General features: G+C 41.0%; 1 long non-coding RNA gene across 1 annotated transcript; it reads right to left on the reverse strand.

The window, feature by feature from the left end:
• Window positions 1-8559: 8559 nt before the first annotated feature.
• Window positions 8560-10242, reverse strand: LOC115690585 (uncharacterized). Its single transcript, XR_004006858.2, has 2 exons — window positions 9897-10242; window positions 8560-9474 (listed from the first exon to the last, which is right to left on the reverse strand). It is a non-coding gene; the product is annotated as an uncharacterized LOC115690585 (long non-coding RNA).
• Between the last annotated feature and the right edge of the window lie 268 nt (window positions 10243-10510).

Here is a 10510-nt window from a genome sequence, read left to right on the forward strand (position 1 = left end):
GGTCGGTCCTGGTCCGGTTCCCAAGGGGACTGGGTCGGTCCTTGGTCTTGGAACTTCTGGACCCTGCACTGTGCGGGTTGGCCCTCAGTCCCGAGAGTTTAGGGTTGGTTTAACCCTGACCAACCCTATATGTATATATGTTTTGCAAAGAACCTAAGGCCCCTCCCTCCTTTTCTTCTGGCATTGAAAATAGAAACTCTATTGACTATTAAGCAACGCCTCTCTTCTTCTCTCGCTTCTCTGTGGCTGTTCACTAGATTTGCCTCTTCTCGCTCGCCTCACGAACTAGCTTGCCTCTCTTGACCTGCCTCGGCGCCTCACGAACGGCGAACGTAGGTCGCCTCACTTAGCCCTCCTCAGTGTCTCATGAACAAGATATGAAGCTGTTTGTTTTGTTTTCAAGTGTTCAGAAATTGAAGCAATCTTTTGAGAATGAACAAGATATGAAATTGTATAATTTATGGTTCATGTTACGTATTTTGATCATTTTATTTTTTAATTTTATTTCACGTGTTCGTATACTACTAAGTGGAGATTTTTGTTGTTGCATTATCTTAGATTTTTATTTGATTTGTACCGGGGTCCATAGTTTGGTTACTCAATATTGCATTGTCAATGGATATGTATTTTCAAAGTGTACCATTTGTCCTTTCAACGAATAAAAAAAATGAAACATAAAAAAAATTCGTTGGTCCCGGGTTGACCCTGGAACCGGACTGGACCCAGAGGGTTGGTCCAGTCCTCAGTTCCAAGCTCAATAGGATCAGTCCTCAGTTCTAAAAATTGGGGACCAACACTGTGCGGGTTGGTCCCAGGGTTAGGTGTTGGTCCGGCCCAATCCGGACCATGCTCACCCCTACTCACATGACTCTTAGAAGGAAAGAAGAAGGAAGAATGTGGAGTTGGGGGAGTTGGGGGAGCCGAATGCCCGAGTTTTGAATTTTGGAAGATAACAAAACAGTTGCAAATTAAACAAAATCAGTTGGGCCAAGGCCCATGTAACCCATGGCCCATGGCCTCAACGAAGCCCAATTACCTGTCCTCCGCCGACGAGAAGAGTGGCCGCTAAGCCAACTGTCTAGTGGTCGAGTTCCTCGATTCTCCTAATGATGCCGACCTATGTGCTCAGACGAAAAAAAAGAGTGATCTTCTTCCGTTAGGCTGCAATCACGGTCTTGGAATTTTATTTGCATGGTGAGCTTTTGCAGTCCAGAACACCTCATCAACCCGGCAAACTTTTGTAGCCAAGAGTTTCCTCTTCACATGGCAAGCTTTAGTAGCTTAGAGTGATCTTCTTTCGTTAGGTGTGCAATCGCAACCTCGGAATTTTATTTGCACGGAAAGCTTTTGTAGCCCGGAACACCTCATCAACCTAGCGAGCTTTCATAACCCAGAGTTTCATTTTCACACGGCGAGCTTTAGCATTTTGAGATTTTGTAGCATTGTCCTCACAGCCTGCAAGTCCTGAGAACGAAAAGGCCTCGGAGGCGATATGAAAATAATGTCTCAAACCTTTTTCACATTAAGCTCCTTTCGCGAAAATAATGAAATCCAAACTTGACTCTTACTTATCACAAAAAGTCAATTTTCGCATGTTCTTTTTACCAGATTGTTGACTGTATCATTACCTTAGGGATATTTTATAATCGGGCTAGGATGGAATATAATTGCGACCCAAATTAGTCCTAATTGATTAATATTACGGAGAGACTTTAATATAAATATGTTGGTAACGTCCCGTTCATGTGTGCAAAGACTGAATCTTTTACAGGAGAAGATGTTCTCTTTTGCATAAACATATGACCATACCAAAATTCTTTAGCTCAGAGACTTGCCTAGTATTTCAAATACTTGCTTGCCAAGGGTCAAGCCCAAAATATATATGCCTGGCCATCAAGCCATCCTAAGTCCATTTTGTTTGGCCCAAAGTAAACCGTTATGCTTGTAAGTCTCATTTAAGAATAAATTACACCCTAATCCCTGTAGTTCAACCATTTGTTGCATTCTAGTCCCTCAATTTTGTACGATTGTGGCCCTCGACACTTGTTCGCATCTAATCGTTTCTGTGTGATTATCAGGATTGGCGTAATTTGGGCATTTCCATTTCGAGAATTGAATACATATATTTGAATCCCACCAACTACGTGGAGACTACTCTGGATCAAGGCCATATGTACAAGTCAATGGTCCGGACCTAACCATTTCATGAAAATTGCCTGGTGTGTTTCCATGGGCTCTCGGGTAACCGAACCTCTCCACGGGCCTTGTTATTAAGATCCAAGAGATTTTGAAGTTGATCATGTCTTTTTTTCTCTCCATGCTTACAACAGATAAGGAAAAGTACTTAAAGGTATCTTATGATAAAGGTATAGACTCAAAACATTTTCTCTATACTGTGATTAACCACCTAGTTTACATTTTACTAAGTGATTTGCATTTTCACTCTAAATTACTCCAGTATTGGAGTTTTCGTGCTTTGTACAGAGTCGAGATCTTGTGGAATTGAGAAACAGTTGGATATCTCGAACTTTTCATTTTCTCTGCTGTTGGTGAATAAATGATTTTCACACGCAGTCTCAAGATCTCTTCACTTACATGATCCGAGGCTTGGTCGAAAACACAGCTTATAGAAAAAAGCTAAGGTCTCAACTGCCGCACGACTCGAACCCGTGAAGAACAGAACAGTCCCAAGCTATCTCAAAGATAAGTCCTGGCATGCACATCGTTTAATCAGATGGAATTGGATGGATTAGACTAAGCTAAGGATGAGGATCTCGTGGGTGATTGGAGGCTAGCAAGGATGAGCTTTCAGGCATCTTGTCAGCATGAAAAGTATTTCGGATGTGATAGCAATGGATTAGACTAAGCTTAAAGGATGCAAATCTCATTAAGACAATTGGAGGTTAGCAAGGATGAGCTTTCCAGGAATGTGTCGACATTCCTTCCTTCCTAGCGTTAGGAGTCATAGACAACAACCACCGAGGGCTGAAAATAATGTTCCTAGAGCTTTTGTGATTTACATGGATCTGACAGGATTAGCATATTTAAATCATAGATTAATCATTTGTTTAATACGTTTGTAGGTTTCTAGGTGTCCTTACAGAAAAAAGTGGGCAGCCCACTTCACTTTCTTCATGTATATCATACTACCGGATGACTTTGCCCGTACGGAGTTGTAAGGGAAGCACTTAGGTTGTATCCACTGATTATGATGTGTATACATACCTTCCCATTGGTTTTTCCTGTGTTTTTCACTTAGTGTCTTTTTGGTCATATGTTTTTCTCTTATATAGTTTAAGGAGAAGAAATTGATTGAGCATTCTCCCGTGTTTGAACGGCGGTTGAGTCGTAAACTATCCAATTCACGAAATGAAATAGGTTGGAATCGAGTCACGCCGCTATTTCTTCATTTTCCGTGTTCATGAGATGGTTTACTGGGCAAATTACTAAAAAAGTTTTAAACTCATTGTACAGATGCCAAATTTAGTCTTAAATTTTTTGATTTGGCCAGTGTACTCCTTTCGACGAATTTTGGTCGGAAATCGCTAACATGATAGTCCAATCAACATTGACCATCTTACGTGGCACAACCTGACGGCCAGTGTGCTCAGATGGCCGGTGTTGACGTGGACAATTTTGGTAATTCATTTTTTAGAATTTTTCTATTTTCCTATTTCCTTCCACCAGTTGCCGAGGTCTCGGCTATGGAGTTATAGGCAACGGTTGGCGAGGGCAACCCTCGCCTATGATCGTTGACCGGCGGAGGAAAATAGGAAAAAGACAAAAAAATTTAATTTTTTCTAAAAGATATCAACATCGGCATTGGCCGTCAGTGCCAGCAAAATCACGTAGGATAGTTAGCTTCTACATCGATTATTATCAGCCAAAATTGATTAGAATGACTACATTAGTAAATCATCAAAATGTTTAAGACTAAATTGGACAAATTGAAAGATTTAAAAATTAAATTAGCATTCGTATTATAAATTTAGGAATTCTTTTTATAATTATCTTGATAGTTTTAGGATTAGTAGTAAAATAGAAAGGATGGGGAGCGAACTCACTAACAATGGTACTTGACAGTACAATTCGCCGTAAGTTTCAAAGGTAGCCTTGGGAATTCGAGATTTTGGGTATTGATTTGGTGGGGTTGTAGAGTTGTTTCATTCTCGAGAAAAGAGAGCAAAGATAACGGCAACTTAAACCATAGTCGAAGGCCATTATTTGCACTTCTTGGAAGATGAAAGTACGTAACAATCTTACTTACCAAAAAAAAAAAGTACGTAACAATCTTCCATTCCCATCACTCGTTGAGCACCCAGGAGTTCAAGGTCGAGCTACACTTGATCATCAACTCCGTATAACCATACGAAGTTTAGCTCAAGCCCGATCTCCGATCGAAAAGTCAAACTCGGTCGACTTCGAGGATGGGCGTCAAGTGTCTCGGCTCAGCAGGTCAGGTTGAGATCGAGTAACGAATTGTATGGACTACAACTTGACTTCCGATTTCACCTCTACGCATCACCATTTTCCTTTCCTTTTTCCTTCCTTTCTTTCTAAGGATCGGAAGAAATGAAAGGGGGAATTTCATCCTCCATTATTGAGAGGCGGGGGGGTGGGGGGAGGGGACGGATTCCTACATTGGGAAGGTCTTGACGGTAATTATTCTCAGGAAAAGTAAGAGAAGACCTAATGAAGGAGCCATGTTAGGATGTTACCCAAAAGAAGGAAAGAGGGAATGGAGGGGATGGGGCCAGATGTTGGGGATGCCCAGCACAGGGAGAACCTTTTTAGGAATATGTGAGAAGGGGAATCATGAGAGTAACCTGAATTCTGGCTGTTTTGTGGTCACATTTCCCTTGGCTCCCACATACCCCATTGATAGATAGAGAGAGAGAGAGAGAGACGGATGGGAAGAGAGGGCAAAAAAATGTAGAGTGACTGATTAGATGAGCATGAGGAAATTGGAATTTCCATCTGAAGTCATGTCAAAATAAATTTCAATCCAAAAGCTTACATTTATGTATATAGATTAGGTGAGATCTCGTGAGCAAAGGTTGAAACGTAACCTTTGATATTTATGTATTGAGATGCACGTGTGAGTAGCGTTAGAAAAGTTTCACATCGAAAAATTGGTGAGGTATGGAGTACTTAATACCCTTAGTTGGCTCATAATTCATTGGCTCAAATTTTTGAATGAACGTGAGTTCAACTAAATATGTTAACGGGTTTGGACTTGGGTTTCTCTTGGCAATTTCCTCAAGTGCAAAGGTATCGAGCTTCTACTGCTAATTCCCAAAAAATAAGATCAGAACCAATGGTTGATTGGTGGCCCACTCCTCATGTGTAATGATGTTTGATGAATATGTCAATGAACAAATTTATTGACCAATGCAGTTTACGGGCATCTTTCATGATTCAGTCTAGCAAAAGAGACTTGGGTGAAGGTGGGCGTTATGGTGCTATGGGTCCTATATTGGATAATTGATACGAAATGGAGCAATTAATATTCATAGTTAGCCTATAACTTACTTGCTTTATTAATGAAGTTGAGTCCAACTTGATATATTAATGGGCGCCCTCTTGGCAATCTTCTAATATCTGGCTTCTATTGTGCAATCCCAACATTAAAAACTCCGATAAGTTGAAAAATTGCCAAACCATACCAAGACATGTTATTGACACCGAAGTAGATTATTCCCAAGGATGATCAAGTTAAATTCTAACAAGAACCAGTCACTCACAACAATTTTATGACAATGTCTTTACAAATACTGAAGTGGTGCATCAAGAGAAAACTCCCAAGCGTCGATCACAATGCACCACGTTTTATTCTATGGTTGGGCGTCCGGCCTTATGATTTGTCCATAGATACATACCTTACAAAAGAAAATACTAAAGGGTGAAATGGCCCCATTGGAGTTGGATCACTTTTCTAACTTGGAGTTGGCAGGGGTTCGAATCTTGCCCCCGAGGCGCCGTGCGTGATTCAAACACATAATTTGTCGCAAAATTCGGATTGCAGTTAATGAGATCAATTCTTCTTCCCAACCATTCACATCTAATTCTAGTTCGATAAAACGAAGCACCAGGCAATATTAGTTCTAAGTTGAAAGATGTTCGAGAACCTACATATGTCCGAATGAATCTATTTATGTAACTCTACGAATTTCCAATAATGCTAGAGAGAGAAAGGAGGGTACTAAACTAGCCAAGTGAGAGACAAGGGTAAAAGACACTTCACTTTTATAACACCCCACCACTAGTGGCCACCATCATTTTGTGCTTGAAATTTCTCGGCTTGCCTCCTTTTTCGTACTCGGAACTCCTAAAGCAAAACCCTGAACAGGAACCAGCACCATTCCTTCACATCTTGCACTCATTGCACAAGTGCCTTGACTCCAACATGTGACCGAAATCACATACTTGATCGATTAAATATCAGTATATATATAGCTAGCTTTTCCAAAGTGACACGTACTAATTACGTGAAAGATGCAATCACGTGATTATTCCCGTCTCGGCCGACCAACCACAATAAATTATTCACATTGGCGAAGTAATGTAATGAAATCTCTTGATTGATTCTTGCCTATGATGATGTTTCCAAGCTAATTGCACAACTCCTCCTTTCTTACTTTTGAATCAATGAATGTGCTCATGGGATGCATGTTAGGTGCATCTTGGAGAGGGTCAATGCAAAGCACATTGAATTGATTTCGTGGCCCTACAAATGTCCAATCACACACGGATTTTTTCTTAGCCCCAGCTAGATGTATTCAATTCATGTTCAAATTGAACTAACATCACCATCACACCGCAGATGTCAAGATGAAAAATTTTCTCCATGGGACAGATATGTGGATGTGAATTGACATTGGTGATGAAATAGGTTGGTAACCCTATTTATTAAATTCCCTCTTTCCTTTTTCTTTTTGAAGGTGATGCTGACAAGTTCCCAATGCTAAGGTTTTGGAATCTTGAGGGCCAACTATGCCTAGCTACATAATTTTGTTGACAAAAGACAGAGACTTTTTTACCCCCTTCTTGTACAAAGTCAATTAAGATTTTCTTTTTCCTTATGTTGATAATACTAGCGAACTCACAAGTGCATGAATATGTCATGCCGGTCCAATTGTACGTGAGAATCTGAATCGAACCGAAAGTGATTTGTCATCTGAACCGACAGACTTGTGGGATTGCATGCCTAAAAAGTAGGGTTCATTTAGTTGTTACAAGAAAAATACTTTACTAACACATGTAAGTTATGTGCGATCTACGTCAATTTTTTTTGTCAATCATGGCCTACGCAAGCTCGCACTATAGTCGATGCAGAACTAAGACATAGAGTTATTTGTTGTTACTTTGATTGTATGATAGATATCTTACATTGTAATATATTCGCGTTCGTGTACGACGATACATGTTTTAAAGTTCCAACACCTTAAGCTGAGAGCGACGGCCTCTTGCGGTTTTAAGGTGTCTGTGAAATAGATTGTAGAAGTTCTAGCCCTTTCTGCGCCTTGAGAAAGAGCACTTATGCCTTCTAATAATTGTTTTACAATAATTCAACTCTGATCAGAATTGTTAGATAGATCTTTTATGTTGATTGAAGAGTATCGTTAGGGATTTTATCAAAAAGTGTCAACGGGAATTTCTTAAGCAATTAAATAAGAAAATAAGGTAGTTTTTAATATACTGAATTTTCTTAATTTATGCACAATCAATACCTTAAAAATCAAATATTTCCTCATTGAGCACGTATAACAAGTGTCCCAATTGAACTCAAGACCTTTACACTAATTGTAATCGATCTAAAAGTGTAATGAATTAGGTGACTCGAGACAGCTTAATCACAATTGGTTGTTCGGTGATAATTGGTAAACATGTACGACTTTTCTGCGCGATGCCCGAGTTTGAACAACCAAATTTGTGCATCCGATGCAATTTCCCCATCCACCAACCTGTCTAGTCCGTCAATTTACGTGGTGTGCATGGGACCTGGGGCTACCACATCCGGTGCAAATAGAAATTTTACTTACACGGTCTAACCCCGTCAAGTGATAGACAAACGGGTGCTCAAATAATCGTGCCCCAATTTCCCAAAAAGATTAAAAGAAAAAAAGAAGCAGCAGCAGCAGCAGCAGCAGGAGGGACCAGCTCAAATTCGATCCGAACTTTTCGACTTTGCAAAATCGAATCATGCTTCTTTGAAGCCAAAAAAGGGAAAATTTCAACGGGGACCTAAAACACCTTCAGCGGCAAAAAATTCCAGATCTCTTTCGCCTCCGACCCACTTGTCTTGTATAAAACAAGAAGCAAACCCCTAACAACAAGAACTCTCTCTCTCTCTCTCTCTCTCTCTCTCTCTCTCTCTCTCTAAAAAACAGAAACTTATTTTCTTTATTCTGGTACAATGATCATGAGAGATTTTCACCGTTTGTTTTCCTCCACTCCTCATTAACAGCATTGCAGCAGCTAGAAGTAAAAAACAAAGGCAAGAGAAAAATAACTCGGACAGAGAGAGAGAGAGAGAGAGAGAGAGAGAGAGAGAGAGAGTTCCAATAATACAGTACATAACATAAGAATGGTCACGAGGAAGAGAAGCTCTCACCAGAGAGAGATCTGAGAGAATACTATTTATTCTGATCTGCACGCACTCTTTCTTTGTTTTTGTTTTTATCTTTTCCTTCTTCTTTTTTTGAATTTTAGGCTCTCCCAACAACATATAAAACAACGAAACTGATGCCCCTGGCAACCGCATGTTTCTGCCTCCCATACAAGTACAAAAAAGGAAAAAAGAAAAACACTGCAATCGATTGCCCTTCACACAACAACGAAAAGGGCATACACGCCATATAACCTTTCAAGAATAACAGCAACAGCAATTAGTCTCGACTCCTAGCTAAGAACAGAAAACCAGAAAAGACCCTAGTAATAATCTCACACTTTTTATCATCCTTCCCTAAATCTTTTCACATGTTGTAGAGGCTAACGAAAGGCTCCGGGTCGCAATTAAGTCTGCATGCCGGGCGGATAAGCTTGTTTCAAGAGAGAAAAGCTATGGGCGAGTTCGGCCTTCTTTTTGTTTATTTCGGGACGGAGTAGCTCAGGAGGGATAGACAAGGAAGGAGAAGATGAGTTGGGTGGGAACGGGGAAGGCAGGCGATGGCACTCTACATCGCTCGCTCGCGATTCAGAGCCCGGGACCAGAAGGAGAAGAGAGGGGGCGGGAGCGGAGGGGGGTCTTACAAGGTCAAGAAAAGGTCTTACAAGGTCAAGAAGGGTGGAACGGGACGGGGGGCGAGAATTTGAAAACGGAAAAATGAAAAAAGAGGAGTAGTTGGGGAAAAAGCTCAGATAGGATAGCGCCAAATTAGCATGAACAAGCATCCATTGCTAAAGAGCTCCATGTTGCTGCTTTTGCTTCAAATCCAGCAAAGATTCCACCCATGGTGGCCTCTTCAAGTTGACCTACAAAAGATGAAAAATAAAGTAATCTTAAATTATTAAATTGGTAGAAATGAATTTATAGTGCGGATAGAATAAAATTAAGTATAACGCGCACATGGTTTTTCCATTTTGATCAATGAAAGATGGGCTCATGATCAAGAAAACATATACACGCACGCAGAAAAACCAAGAGAACTGATCAGCTACATGCATGTAGAGGAACCACTGTTCTTGAGCTGCAACAGCGTTAACATGTGGCTTACATTTCCATACGATAGAACAAGATCATCAGGAATTTAGAACAAGCAAAGACGGTCCGGAAAGCGTCAGGCAGCAATTGATTCGCAGGCGAAAAGAGAAAGAAGAAGAACACGAGCAGGTCTCGCGCCATGAACATACGAGGGTCCATGGTATAGAACCGTAATCTGATGCAAAGCGTGTACCTTGAAGATACGCGCGCTTGCGTCTCATCTTCTGAAGCGTTTCTTCCCTCTCCCACTCTGCAACAAAGAGAGAGAGAGAGAGAGAGATGTTGGAAGTGGAAAGAAAGAGCTGGAGATGGAGAGGATTATAAGGAGGAAAGGTTTTGGGGATTCATCTAGAGGCAGAGAGCCGAAGCCATCCATTGGGCTGTGCCCAACGGATCTGACAGCGACAGGTCCGATCCAGGCCCAGAAGGAATGTAAGCTGGACTCTGGATGACGTCAGCAGCAAGACCCCCTCCGGCCCCGGGGACTGCACCTCATGGAGGCCGACGGCGCCGCCGCCACCACCGGCGGTCGACCTCCCCCTCGACCTAGGAAAAGGGGAAGATTTGGGTTATCTTGAGATGACCTATTTGAGAGATGAGTTTAAGATTGCACTCGAGTCGTTGTGAATCGTTCGGTACTCGAGCTCAAACTCGACTTAGCTCCAATGAAAGCAAGAAGCTCGAGTTCAACTTGACTAAGTCAAGTACAATAGATGTATGTTTGAAAAAGTAATATAAAAAACTAAAATAGATAAATATGTGGTTACTCAATCAAAGATAACAAGCTCTAATTAAAAGTTTGATTTG

The sequence above is a fragment of the Syzygium oleosum genome, unplaced genomic scaffold (genome assembly GCF_021117445.2).
Source record: "Syzygium oleosum isolate NSW1041296 unplaced genomic scaffold, Sole_v2.1 Sole_v2.06, whole genome shotgun sequence".
Lineage (NCBI taxonomy): Eukaryota > Viridiplantae > Streptophyta > Magnoliopsida > Myrtales > Myrtaceae > Syzygium > Syzygium oleosum.